Genomic DNA, 14,698 nt, shown 5'->3' with positions numbered 1-14,698 from the left:
AAATACAGTCTCAAAAAATATTTGTATGACATTTGAGGTTTATCATATTCTTGTCTGCTTATTCTTCCTTGGTCATGGTCATCTATTTTTATCCCCCAAATGCTTTGAAGCTTTTTATAGGTCAATTCTTAGTCTTTCCTATCTCACTAAAGAAAAGCAGATCTGTCTACACATCCATGAGATCCAAGTGTGATTACAAAATTTATTCATCTTCTTTGCGAAGCATAGGTGCCAAATGCCAAAGTGTTCTTGTTCATTGGTACAAAAAAATGTATATCCAAAAGAATACTATAACTGAAGTAAGGTGCTTTTTTGTGTTGTTGTTGTGTGTTTGTTTTAAAACCACCACGCTATAATCTGTAGAATTACATCAAGGGTAATTAAATTTGCTAATGAATTAGTATAGGAATGTCTATTTAAGCATTAGCGAATCCACTTCCCTCTCTCAGTAATAGAATACATCTATTGGAAAAGGTGGTGATCTTAATTACAGCCTGCAAACCTAACAAAAGTATTTAAACTTGGTTGCTTAAAAACAGCTCCTCGGAGTCTCATAGTCAAGCAAGCAAACAATTGACATTAATGCATTTGGATTCAAATTCAATTCTGTTGTATTTTGCCTTTTAACAAGGTCAATTCACATCTATCTCTCAGGAAGGCATAGTCTGAACAATCTGGTCATTGCTGGGACATGTTAGCATTTAAAGTTTTAACAGAACTTCAATTTGCTTAAAATAGTTTCTTAAAAAAAAAAAAAAACTGATAAATGTCTTGTGCTTTTAGAAACTCCATATCACAGTTGTCTCTGAATTATTAGTAATGTTGCAGGAATGTCCATGTTCACTGGAAAGTATATTTTTCATTTTCCAAAGATTTTGCAGGATATGGAAGACCATTTCTTTCAAACCTGGTTCAGTTCAAACACCCCTGTCATCAATTTCTTTCACTCAAATGTGTCATAAGATGGTTTTACTGGTGGCTGCAACTCCAAGAGCATGTTGGGAATTCACAATTCTTCAGCATTCTCGTTCCTTCACTTTAGTCTTTTGTCAGGGAAGACATGAAAACATATTTAGAGTTTTACCTCACCTGAGATGTTAATTCAGCTCCAGAAAAGTTTTAATGTGATGAATCAAAAACAAAACAAAACGTGTTTTGCTATGTTCATTCAATAAATTTAAACTTTGTTTGAACATATATTAGCCTTTAAACTTTGTATAGTTTTATATTTAACTAGTTAATATTAGTATTTTGTATCGTGATGTCATCTTCCGTACTCAACTGATATTACAAAAAAAAAATCCCTCTCAGTAGCATACAAAGTATCCTTAATGTTGATGTAAGTTGCAATTAGTAATGTTTTCTTGCACTATTATTTGAAAGAAGAATGCGTGCTTATGTGCGTATACACACGCACCTATCTATCTAACTATCTATCTATCTATATATATATCACCTACCATCTAGTAGGCAACAGCAATGTGTACTTTGAAGGAGAGACATAAAAGTAACCAGTACTATCTGGAAAGTATTACCATTATATAAAGGATCTGTATGACATTTGAAGAATGAGAACTTCAGAAAATATACTAAATAAAACTATTTCAGTGCAGTTATATGACTCTGAAATGAAACTTCTTGCTAAAAAGAAAGGCATGATGTCCACCTCTGTGACTGGGAAACACATCCAAATTAATGCTTTTCTTTGTTTTCTCATTCAAATATATGGAGCAAGAAGCTCAATGTATAAGAACAAACAGGTATTTTAAGTAGTCTCTTATTTGAGATAAAAATATCATATCTGGTGGGCTGGTGTCATGTACAAAAGACATATCATTCAGTTTTTTGAGAAGATGGTATTTTGTGGGGGCTGTTTTTTTTTTTTTTTTTGACTCTTGGTGCTGCAGTATACCATTATTAATTCATTTATGACTGGAAGTTAAAATCTTCCGTAAATATTCTATGTAGAGCACAAAATTGTCTAACATGCACATGTTTTGAAACTGTGAAAAAAGATATAATGTCATGGTCAACAAAATTAGAAATCGTAAAACTCTATTCCAAAAAAAAAAATTGTGCAAATGTCATCAGAAATAATAAATAGGATTCTGTTGCTGTGGGATAGTTGTTGTATATTTCTGTTTGTGAGAGAAAAGAGCTATTTCTGCAATTATTTTAACTATTTCATCAATCTAAAACAGTGTATCATTCTGAATTTCAAGAATGGATTTTGGCTGAAAGAAAAGGGCAGACTTGTGATTATTGAAATTTTAGACATAATATTTTATCAGCAGTCTTGGCAGCTGTACCTGAGTACTATAGCACAGCCTATGGTATTTGTTGCATAAAACCTAATTAAAATTTAGACTAAACTGATGGCAGTGGAGCTGGAGAGGGAAGGTTGCATCCTATGGGTCTCTTCTTTTTTCCTCGCTTTCATAAAAGTACCTTTGCCATTTTGTTCATTTGTAGCCAAGCAGCCCCCTTATGAGCTCAAAATGTGTTAGAATCTGCTGTTGTTTGGCGTGCCACTGTCGGAAAGCAAATACATAGCCTGTTATTTGCTATAGTTTTGTGTGATCCTTGATAACTTCTCTGGCCAGGCATGTTGCGAGGCTGTGCAGGGACAAAATTAGAAGGGCCAAAGCTCATCTGGAGCTAAATCTGGCTACTGCTGTTAAAGATAACAAAAAATGTTTTTATGAATACATCAACACAAAAAGGAGGACAAAGGGGAATCTCCATCCTTTACTGGATGCGGGGGGAAACTTAGTTACAAGAGATGAGGAAAAAGCTGAGGTGCTTAATGCCGCCTTTGCCTCAGGCTTTAGTGGCAAAACCAGTTGTTCTCTGGATACCCAGTACCCTGAGCTGGTGGAAGGGGATGGGGAGCAGAATGTGGCCCTCACTATCCACGAGGAAATGGTTGGCGACCTGCTACAGCACTTGGATGTATGCAAGTCGATGGGGCCGGATGGGATCCACCTGAGGGTACTGAGCGAACTGGCGGAGGAGCTGGCCAAGCTGCTTTCCATCATTTATTGGCAGTCCTGGCTATCAGGGGAGGTCCCGGACGACCAGCAGCTAGCAAGTGTGACGTCCATCTACAAGAAGGGTCGGAGGGTAGACCCGGGGAACTATAGGCCTGTTAGTTTGACGTCAGTGCCAGGGAAGCTCATGGAGCAGATTATCTTGAGTGTCATCATGCGGCACTTGAAGGGTAACCAGGCGATCAGGCCCAGTCAGCATGGGTTTATGAAAGGCAGGTCCTGCTTGACGAACCTGATCTCCTTCTATGACCAAGTGACACGCTTAGAGGATGTCAGAAAGGCTGTGGATGTGGTCTACCTTGACTTCTGTAAGGCTTTTGACACCGTTTCCTACAGCATTCTCCTCAAGAAACTGGCTGCTCGTGGCTTGGACTGGCGTACGCTTCATTGGGTTAAAAACTGGCTGGATGGCCGGGCCCAAAGAGTTGTGGTGAATGGAGTCAAATCCAGTTGGAGGCCGGTCACTAGTGGAGTCCCCCAGGGCTCAGTACTGGGGCCAGTCCTCTTTAATATCTTTATCAATGACCTCGATGAGGGGATTGAGTGCACCCTCAGTAAGTTTGCAGATGACACCAAGTTAGGTGCGTGTGTCGATCTGCTCGAGGGTAGGAAGGCTCTGCAGGAGGATCTGGATAGGCTGGACTGATGGGCTGAGGTCAACTGTATGAAGTTCAGCAAGGCCAAGTGCCGGGTCCTGCACCTGGGGCACAACAACCCCAACCAGCGCTACAGGCTGGGAGATGAGTGGTTGGAAAGCTGCCTGGCAGAGAAGGACCTGGGAGTACTGGTTGATAGTCGGCTGAATATGAGCCAGCAGTGTGCTCAGGTGGCCAAGAAGGCCAACAGCATCCTGGCTTGCATAAGAAGCAGTGTGGCCAGCAGGTCTAGGGAAGTGATTGTCCCCCTGTACTCAGCTCTGGTGAGGCCGCACCTCGAGTACTGTGTTCAGTTTTGGGCCCCTCGCTACAAGAAGGACATGGAGGTGCTCGAGAGAGTCCAGAGAAGGGCAACGAGGCTGGTGAGGGGTCTGGAGAACAAGTCTTACGAGGAGTGGCTGAGGGAGCTGGGATTGTTCAGCCTGGAGAAGAGGAGGCTCAGGGGTGACCTCATCGCTCTCTACAGGTACCTTAAAGGAGGCTGTAGCGAGGTGGGGGTTGGTCTATTCTCCCACGTGCCTGGTGACAGGACGAGGGGGAATGGGCTAAAGTTGCGCCAGGGGAGGTTTGGGTTGGATATTAGGAAGAACTTCTTTACGGAAAGGGTTGTTAGGCATTGGAATGGGCTGCCCAGGGAAGTGGTTGAGTCACCATCCCTGGAGGTCTTTAAGAGACGTTTAGATGTTGAACTTAGTGATATGGTTTAGTGGAGGACTTGTTAGTGTTAGGTCAGAGGTTGGACTAGGTGATCTTGGAGGTCTCTTCCAACCTAGACGATTCTGTGATTTTCAGCTATCAAAAATTGGAGTCCGGTTTTGGTCTGCAAGTTTACTCCATGTCATTGTAACAAAGATTTAAATGAGCAAACTGGATTTTACATGAGTTTATTAGGTAACAATGAAGTCAAAACAGCTAACCACCCACCATAGTGATTACTAGTGATTACTTAGGTTGGTGGTAGCAAATCTTGCTTCATTTTTTGTACAGAGAATGACAGCTGAGTACAATGTTTTACTGACTGTGTCAGTCTGGCATATAAATGTGCTATTTTCTTGATGTGTACCAAAGGCTTGAGACAGGATTACAGAAGCTGAATAAAGAGCCAAATGTGTCATGGCTTGCTTTTACTGATGAATGTGGCTTGGGCTAGCTGTCAGCAGGGCTTAGAAAAAACTACCTTTTAAATTGGGACTGTGCCACATACCTAGTGAGCTGCTTTCTCTTCTAAAAAGGAACAGTTATTTCATGCAAGAGTCTGCATTGCTGAATTCCTGGATTTAACTCCTACTGTTGGAGCTGGATGTGATCAGCAAATTATTCATTTCCCTCTGTGTTGTTTTTTTTTCTTCGCTATAGTATTTGTTTCGGGAAACATACTGGTAATGGTGTGGAAGGTGTGTTTCTTTGTGGTGTTTATTGCTTTTCTTCAGAACTTAGCAAGGGGACATTAATCCAAATATATCAGCTGCTGAATTCCAAATGTTAAATTGAAATAAACCACGTGGAAAAAAAAAAAAAAGGCAGCAGATCTGTAAAGGATCCATTCCTTGAACATTTTAGGTAGGTGCATAAGAGAAGAAGCTCCTAAAGTTTCCATGATTTCTAGGCAGCACAAAATACTGCAATAGTATTTATAACATTATTTGAGTCCTGTATCCTTGTTTTCAATAAATGCAGAGATGTGGAAAAAGTTAGGGTGATTTTATAGTCGGTGGCAATTTTTTGAATCTCTAGTACTTGATTTTGGGCTTATGGAGTTTCCATGTCTCAAATGGAGGAAAAAAAAAAATCTGGGCATGTTCCTCTGCACTCTTCTCAAGACCTAATCTTCTTGAACTGGTAGCCTCATTTGGATTTTGTGAGTGTCCTGTAGGCACTGTAGTAGAGGTGAGTATCAAAGCTTTGAGTTTGTCTTCCACTGCAGATCTGAGAGAAGATATGTAAAGAAACAATGAAATAATAGAGGCATTTCTTACTACTGTTTGTTTTTGTTTGACTGCTATGCTTTTTTGTCTCTACCTCAGGAAAGTTTTCACACTATAAAATGCTTAAAGTGCTTTCTTTCAGAGGGGTTTTTTGTTTAATGTATAATTTTCCTGTGTAACAGAAGAAACAATATTCCTGCATAACAGAAGAAAAAAGGTTTGTTCTGTAATAGTTAGCTGATATAGTAGAATAATTAGAAGAAGACAGGGAGTATTAATGAAGTTATGGTGTAGTCTGAAATTTCTTTCCGATGAAAACTCCTTATCAAATACAGTGAACCTTTTTCCTGCTGTCCCTCAGGAGCATCTCCATCTCTCTAGAAGTATGAGATTTTTGCATCTATTAAGGTGATCGGCAGTATTTTCAATACATTTTCCAATTATCTCTGCAAATGCTTTGGCAAATCCAGTTATCCAGTTGCCTACGGCTTTTCTTTTCCTTAGTTATACTACTCATTATTTAAATAAGTTAAAGGAAATAAATACTTATAGCAGAGCATGTCTTTTTTTATGGCAAGTGTGAAAAGTTGGATCATTATTGAGGGTGAACTGGATTCAGTGAAACCATGTAAATACTTGTACAGTCAATTATGTCCCTCGAGCTGACCTAAAGCAGTTATAGGGTGTAATGTGCTGCCCTACTCTGCACTGTCTGGAATTAGTGCTTTGTCACAATACAGTCCACTAACGATTTCATGTGCAAGAGCTCACGTATCTGAAGATCATATGCTCCATATTTGGCAGTGTTTTTAATTCTCAATATGAAATATTTTCAGTGAAGAGAAAGTTATATAGATTGTTCCCCCTGCTCTGCCCCCAGCCTCTTCAAGGACTTCATTATACATGCTATATCAAGCCTACTAATAGCAGCTGAAATGATATTGTTCTTTGAATTTTAAGAATTAGAGTCAGGATTGCCAGGCATTGAGAATTTTTTAAGTATGAAACTGTTTATTTGTGGATGGATATGAAATTCATAATCTGTAATGTCTGGTTCGTTCCCCTCCCATCCCATACCCCTTGGTCAATGACTTAGCTTGAAAAAAAAAAAAAAAGGCAGTGAATGGAAAAAAGCAGATACCAAAGTAAATCTAAATATGTAAATGTATTTCAAAAGTGATATTCTTGACATTAAATCTTTAAAGGACTTTCACTCTGTCTTCATATCATGTTGTTACCCAGCATCCTGTCTAAGCCTATTACTGCTCCTACTTGCTGCCAGCATATTCATTAGCTATCTGATATTTTAATTCATAAGTGAGGATTCATAGGGAAAACAAGTTTAGTTTCTGCTCCTTCTTGTGTCCTTGACTTACTTCTATCCTTGCATGTTTACAAATGGCACCATGGTGCCTAGTACTCAACCACCTTCTGATGCCAAGTCTTGTCACTGGGCAAACAGAAGTGTTGTCTATTGTGTTCAGATAGTATGAACGAAATGCTGACAGGACTTTCCTGACCTTTATTCCTCATGATTTTCTGTGTTGTACAGGATCTTTTGATGCATAGAGATGAACGAACAGAGATGGAGCACAGGAGGTAATGTGGTGCATGGAGAGACAGTAAAATGTGTGAAGCAGACAGCCAAAAGACAAACTTTTTCATATCTGCTATGATAGCCCATCAGAGGACAGTATGGCTTAACAGGATGGAAGCATAGACTATCACAAGTTGTTTGGAGGATGAGGGAGGTGTACAGAACTAGCTATCATACCATATGTTTCCAGGCTGAAATGGTAAGACAAGGGAGATATGGCTCCTGGTGGGAGCATGGATGAGAAGGAGAGGAAAATCAAAGAAAAAGCTGCAGAATATGTGAGGAGCTTAGCAAGTAGAAAAAGGCTCTAAAGAATAGAGATACAGCATGTTAAAAGGAAAGGACATTGAAACCTTAAAAGAAAACAGCTAGGAAAAAATGCTGAAGGTAGAAGTGGTGTTGCAAAGACTTGATTGAGGGCTAGCAGTCAACATAACTGTTAAGACCTAGGTGCCACCTTGCATAGCATGAGAAGTACTTTGACTGAGAGCTTATATGATTTTCCAATTAAGAGATGTCCTTTGCATCATGCAAGCTAGGAACACGTTGGGGGACTTCATGGTTGTTCAGCCTGCTCATTTGTTCAGAATTTCTACCCCCTTAGCCACTGGAGTGTGTTTTGTGTGCATCTAGAGCAGATTGCCAACACAAACCTAGTTCTTGTGGACTATTCAACTATCTGAACTTGTGTGCAGTTAGCAGGGACAATCAGGGGGGCTTTGCTTCGAGTGTTTTTATGCTGTGCACTAACACAGTAATGGAGCCCCACTCTGCACAAGTGTCTTCCAGTATGCACTGCACATGATGTATCAATCAAATAAGTCATTCAAAATACCTTAACGTCACTTGTCTGCATTTGCGTACATTTCATTAGAACTAGCAGAACATCCATTCCCCAGCTCTGTGATAAGGTGTTATGCATTTTGCACGCACTACTGTGAACTATATACAGTGTGGTCCACTGTTAAGACCACTATTCAGATGGGTAACAAGCGTAACACCTTGCAGTTATTACAGCAAGCATTGCAGGTAATTAGACCATAAACCTCAACTAAATGATGTCCATTTTAAATTGACCAACAGATGGCACCATCAGTCTCCTTTTCTCTTGTGGCTTAAAAACAAATCTTAAGCAACTGTTGTATGGATCTCTGCTGCTAAAATCAGTAATGTCTTTCTAATTACTATTTCATTTAAATTCCTAATATAGTAACACTTAAAATCTGTGCATGCCTATATGTACAGTGAAACAAATTATAAGGATACGTATTCATAAATTTAACCTATAATGTTCCTTCTAGTATGTTGAATCGCTCTTGATTTCCAAGGGGTTTATAATTCAAGTCTGAATTTGAATAATTTACATAGAAAAAGCATTGAATGTGATTCTCTCAGTGGAAGCAAACAATAGTGGAGAGCTGAAATGTGGTTTGAAAACTGATGGAACAAGCTGAATTGCATAAAAAGCATACTGCACTAATGTCTTGAAACCCAACCTTTCTTTTTACTCAATTTATAGTAAGATTTGATAATATTCTGTAACTTTCAGATGGCTTTTCAGGATCCACAGAAAACATCATCAGCTTGTACAAATGATGATTTATAGCAGCTACAGTTCTCTTAAGTTATCTGAATTGCTATTGAGATTTTTGGAATGAGACATTAGTGAGAAAGTTTCAGGAATAAGACTTGCCTGGACAAAAAAGAAAAAGATGAAGTTATAAGGAAAGAGAGTGTAAAGTAGAGTTTAGAGGACTTGTTATATGGTTTTGAAGAGGTAAATCCAATACAGTGCAGGCATCTATCTTTGATTAGATACTTAACTACAGAACAGGGAGACTGCTGAGGATATGCTGTATGCTGCCACCCTTGCAATAAATAAGTTTTGTGATGTTTTTTATATTTCTTTCTTATGTTTACATGGAATTTACTCTATTTTAATTTGTGCCTAATGTCCCTTGTCCTTCCACCAGGCACAGCTGATAATAGTCAAGTTCTATCACTTTCCTGCACCCCCCTACTTGATAAGATCCCACTTGAGACTTCTCCAGGCTGAACAGTCTCTCTCTCCTCATAGGAGAGATGCTCCAGTTCCTTCAACATCTTTCTGGCCCTTTCCTGGGCTTGCTCTTGCATGGCCCTATCTTGTCCTGGGAAGCACGGAGCTGGATATTGCCCTTAGCACTGGTGTGAACACATCAAGAGTGCAAGAACTCCCTGTGTTCACAGATAGCATGTCACTTGTCCCAGCTACCTTGAAAAAATAATGTCACTTTAGCAAGTTATAAAGGTTGTTTTTGAATTTTAGTGCTATAGAATTTATCATTTTATCTTAAAAGGTGTTAACTGTCAACCTGGATACTACAGACAACTCTAGTCCAGCTTCTCTACAGTTGTCCTCCTTGGATGGTCAGTATCTACTTTGTGCAACGCATCTATAAAGTATAACAGCTCTGAATCACTTGGTTTTACCAGCTGTTGATTGATTTTGCACAATTGTATGTGATTGAAGAAAACATCAGTAAGGTTTGAAACAGGTTTTATTTCAGTAAGAAAATAGCAGTATTATTCAAAATTCCTTGAGGTGACTGAATAAAAATAAAATACAAGCTCTTCTATGAGGGTTTAAGAAGGTAGACACAGAGCCTAGTAGCAACTGTAAAGTCAGCTTCCTTTAACTCAAGGCTTTATTTTTTTTATTTTTTTCCTAGAGGTATTTTTATCACCATAGGTGTTTCAATTACCTTTTAATTGAGCTGTATGATTATAAGTGCTTGTCAACAGAGGACATCTATCTGCATAATTAGAATGATAGTATAAGGAATAATTACAGAATATAAGAAGTAGCTAAAAATGAGTCAGTTGCAGTGTGGTTGAATCCTGAGCAGCCACTCTGCATTACTTGTCCCACCTGACTTTGTGCTTAAGTCACTGGTTTGCAGTCCACTCACATTATGTAACTTTAAACTGGCTCAGGAAAGCATGCAAAGCAAAAACTGAGTAAGATGGAAATGGAGGGAAAATAATCAACACACCATCCATAGCCTCTCCTGTATCACAATACAATGTGTTCCAAAACAGACGGAGATTCTTCTTCAGCAGATGCTAAATAAATGCATATGTCCCACAATAAATTCTGTTTAGACATCCCCAAGGCCCATGTTAGCATGCTATTTAAGCACACGCTCAAATCCATTTGGATTTCATGAAGTACTTAAACTCTATTCAGTCTGTATTATGTACAATGAAAGGTTGCAAAATCAAAATGAATTAATAAATACCTACTTTATTAAGCTAGGATTTGTTATCCTTTTTGTATCAGTGCTTTGCTTAGGTAGCATTTAATTTATAGGTGTGTGTGTGTGTATATATATATATTCTTTTTGATTGGCTTTAAGCTGCTGGAAATCAGCAGTAATATGTGAATAAATTATTCTTCATTTTTGATCTAATTTCAAAGACACAATGGAATTCAATGGATTTTTTTTTTTCACGAAGTCCAGAGGGAACAGGATCAGGCCTTTACATTCTTAAAAGATGCTTTCCAGAAAGCCTTAGATTTCATTCAGCACATACATGTTTATATTTTACAGTCCCTGAGAACACCTATGAAGAAGTCCAAAATGAATGAATGTGAATCCAAATTTTTATGCAGAATTCTAAAATCTAACACCTCTTAATTGTTACCCATAGAATAAAAAACCTAAGAGTTAGTGAAAGCTTCATAAAAGGACACACCATTTCTAAATTCTAAAATAATAATAATAATAACCTACAACCCTATGCACCTTTCAGCATGGTTGCATAGTTTATATATATATTTTTAGCAGTCCTTGACTTTCATGTCATGATTATTTTCTATAACCTGGCTTTTTAAAAAGAGAAGAAACCAACAGTTTTCTCTTTTGTATTCCTTTATTCAAGAATACAGCAGGTGAGAAAAAAAAAAAAAGTGTTATTTCTTCTCCTGCAGATCTAAGGGAAAAGTTCTGTGTTAAGAATTTGGTTTGTGGCCTCAGGAAGGCAGTGGTAGTTTTCATTTAGCTTTGCTGGGCTTTGCATGAGGTTCATATTCTGTTGATTTATGGTGAGCAGGGATAATTCGATAAGATACAAAGTACTGTATCTTAATTTGTATGTTGGAACCTCACTGTAAATTTATTGTCTAAGACATTTCCCTTTCATAATTAAATTGCACTAGCTAGTTTTATTGCCATTCCCATGGATAAATCTTTGATCTGAGAGCTTTCATGAACTGTATCTCTATTGCTCACCTTTTTATTACAGGTAAGGGATTATTTTTTTACTGTCGTCCTGGGGGTCTTGACAGGAAACTTAGCTTCTATAGGTCTCTGCCTTCTAATTTATTTGTTGACTGGAGAAACCTTGTACTAATAAGGCTTTTACATATTGCCCATACTGTTATGTTCTCTTTAGTGAGATGCATGCACATTTCAATTTCCTATGGAATTTTTTAACCTCATTGGTTTCTATTCTTTAGGACATCTATCACATCCTCAGGCAGCATGCATAAATTCTACTACTATTAAAAGAATTTGTGTGACATACAATAACAGAAACACAAATCTAGGAAAGCAAAGCATCAAGTTTGTATTCAGTTGTAGCAATAAAACCAGAAAAACCCTAGTGGAATTGTGAAGTTCATTTGGGGTTTTCCTGGAAGACAAAGAGAAACAATAAATTCATAGTTACTTTTTGGAATAGGTCTTTTCTAGAAAAGAGTTTGAATGGCTGAAACATTGATGAAAATGCAACTGATAGACTTGTCTGTCAAAATAAAATGAAGCTTCAGGCATGACAGCTAGAACACGAATCTAAAGCAATACACAAGATTTGTAAATGGTGTAAAATGTGATTGCAGCATTTAACAGTTATGCTGTAATGTCATAAACGTTAGCCAATATCACATTTAGTAGAAATTAAACTGCCTCGCTTCCCCAGCAGGATGGGCAAATGCAGTAATCATTCTAGTTGCTTCTTGTGCACATCTGTCCCAAGATTTCTCTTGGCAAAGAGCATACTCATTGCAGGTCTCTTCTCCTTTTTGGGGATTTGTCAGAATTTTACCCAATATTTATGTTGATTGGAGAACCAATGCATTGCCACCTCAATCTCAAAATTTTAGCTTTTTGATACATACACATCATCCATTGTAGCTCTACCTCTTAAAATTCTGTGAGGTGTGTTAGTAATGGGTAAAAATGCAATATGATCTGTTCTCTTCCTGTTTTTATGAGAAAGAGAAAAGGGAACTAAATCTCACTTTCGCCTCCCACCTTAGATTACGTATCCAAAGGTTAGAGTGAAACCTGGATAGCACTTTGAACCCTGAAGCTGCCTGCATTAAAATATGTTAATGTTCAAGTGTATTTTTCTTAGTTTTTGTTAGGTTTGCTTAAATTTCTGAAACTGGACGTGCTCCCTCTGGTGGCTAATTTATCACTTAACATCTTTTACATTTTTAAAAGCTGGTCTCCATAGTCTAGGGAATGAAGTACTTGCAAGGATAAATTTTTGGTTCAAATGATGTTGGAAATGCAGCAACACTTTTTTCAATTTACATTCAGCAGAGTCATTAGTGGGTACCAATAGGACTGTCAAGCCTATTGTCAAGGAACTTATAACAAATTTACCTGCACATCTCAAACATGACCTTTGATGTCTGAAAAATTAGTTCAGCCCTCGCTTGACAGAGGTTGCTAACACTGCTGAAGTTTAGGAAAGCTGTAGTATGCTAAATTCAAAGACTATCTTGCCCAACCTAACTACAGTGTATTTATATAAATTTAATCGTCTTTTAGCAAAAGAAAGCACTAGTTTTATGTTATCTTGTGAAAGAAAGGAACGAGTCTGAACAGCTCTTTAATTAGAATATCATTTCTTGTCCCATCTTGTTTTGGGGGGAGGGGGTGGAATATCTTTTCTAGGAAAAAAAAAAAAAGACACCTAGATTTCAGCGCTAAATGCTCTTAACATTATCTTTGGATTAGAGTTCTTTGGAACTGGGGGCCCTTGCCAGGCAAATTTTGCTAACTGGCTGCCTAAAACACTGACTGGGAACTTAGCAGTATATAGCACATCTTTTTAAGTGACAATAGCATTTTCCTTTCATCATTCCAAATAGCTGGATTAAGACTAGGTAAAATACTAGCTTTATGAAGTGTAACTTTTAAAACAAAAGCGTAAAAACTTAGAGGACTCATTTAATGTCAAGGATATTTTTGAAGAAGTTTGAGTTACTTTGAAAGAAGCCTTAATTTCATATGAAAAAAGTGTTTTTAAAGCAGTTTCAAGGACTGATTTTCTCTAATAAGTGATATAAACACAATATATAAATTCTGTCCAGCTTTTGGGATAGCTTTTGTAATCAGTTCATTCTGCTACTTGTGATTTGAATGCAATGCTGTTTAAACTTTGATACTGCACTCACTCTTTCATCGAGAAAGCATTTGTAAAGCCGAGGATTAAAGAGCAGTCAAGCAAACAAACAAAATCCCTATGAATATTCTTTTCAGTTTTGATGACAGCTTTCATAAATTTTGTGATTTGGGTGTTTTTCTTAAAAGGCTTAACTACTGGAATCAATAAATTGAACTGAGAACATGGGCTTTCGTTAGAATGAAATACCATAAGAAGGTTTGTAGTCTGCCTTTGCAGAAAAATTCTTTAAAATATCGAACTGATTGCAGTCTGTTGATTCACAAGTGAAAAGGCAAAGTTAAATAATTGCAGATTTCATGACATTGAAACTCATCTCAAGTGTTTTGGAAGCCAGGTTGCTGCTTTTCCTTGAATTTCAGAATACTGAGATTTGGAACAACCAAACAACATCTGCTGAAAATAAAAATGTGTTACAATTATACTGAGTAAGAAAAGAACTGGTCCAAGTTCAGAAACTCTTGTTGACCAAAGAATTCATTTCTTTCCTGTTTTCCATCTTATTCCATGCCTTTGCTTTCAGTTTTAGCGAATGCGTATTTTTCCTTTATCTGTCACGCAATTGATGGTATTCCAAATTTAGGCTTTTCATGTGCTCAGTATTGCTAACTACAGCTATTCAAAAATGGGATCTTTCTCGGGCCTTCTCTCCTCAGGGTGACCAGTCCCTTGATCATAATATCAGGATTTGAGAAAATAAAGAAATTTTATACTCTTTAAAAGTTTATTTTCTTTGCGTTTCTCAGAGATAGAAAATAACTTTTTAGTGGGAAAGCAAAGGTTCTTTTGCAGATTTTTTATTTGAACAGTTAAGTATTAAGGAAAAAAATCCAGTATTGCTATGATGATTTTAAAAAATCTTGCCAGCTAGTAGTGATGTGCAGTTTCAGTTTGTAGTCAGCTTTCCTCATTGATCGTGATGAAGCAGAATAAAATTCTATTTTCACATCTTTTTTGCACATAACACTGTCAGTCTGATGCAACCTCTGCAATTCAAATGTGTATGTACAC

This window comes from Cygnus atratus, chromosome 1, assembly GCF_013377495.2.
Source record: "Cygnus atratus isolate AKBS03 ecotype Queensland, Australia chromosome 1, CAtr_DNAZoo_HiC_assembly, whole genome shotgun sequence".
NCBI lineage: Eukaryota > Metazoa > Chordata > Aves > Anseriformes > Anatidae > Cygnus > Cygnus atratus.
Note: the sequence above shows the minus strand (reverse complement) of the source record.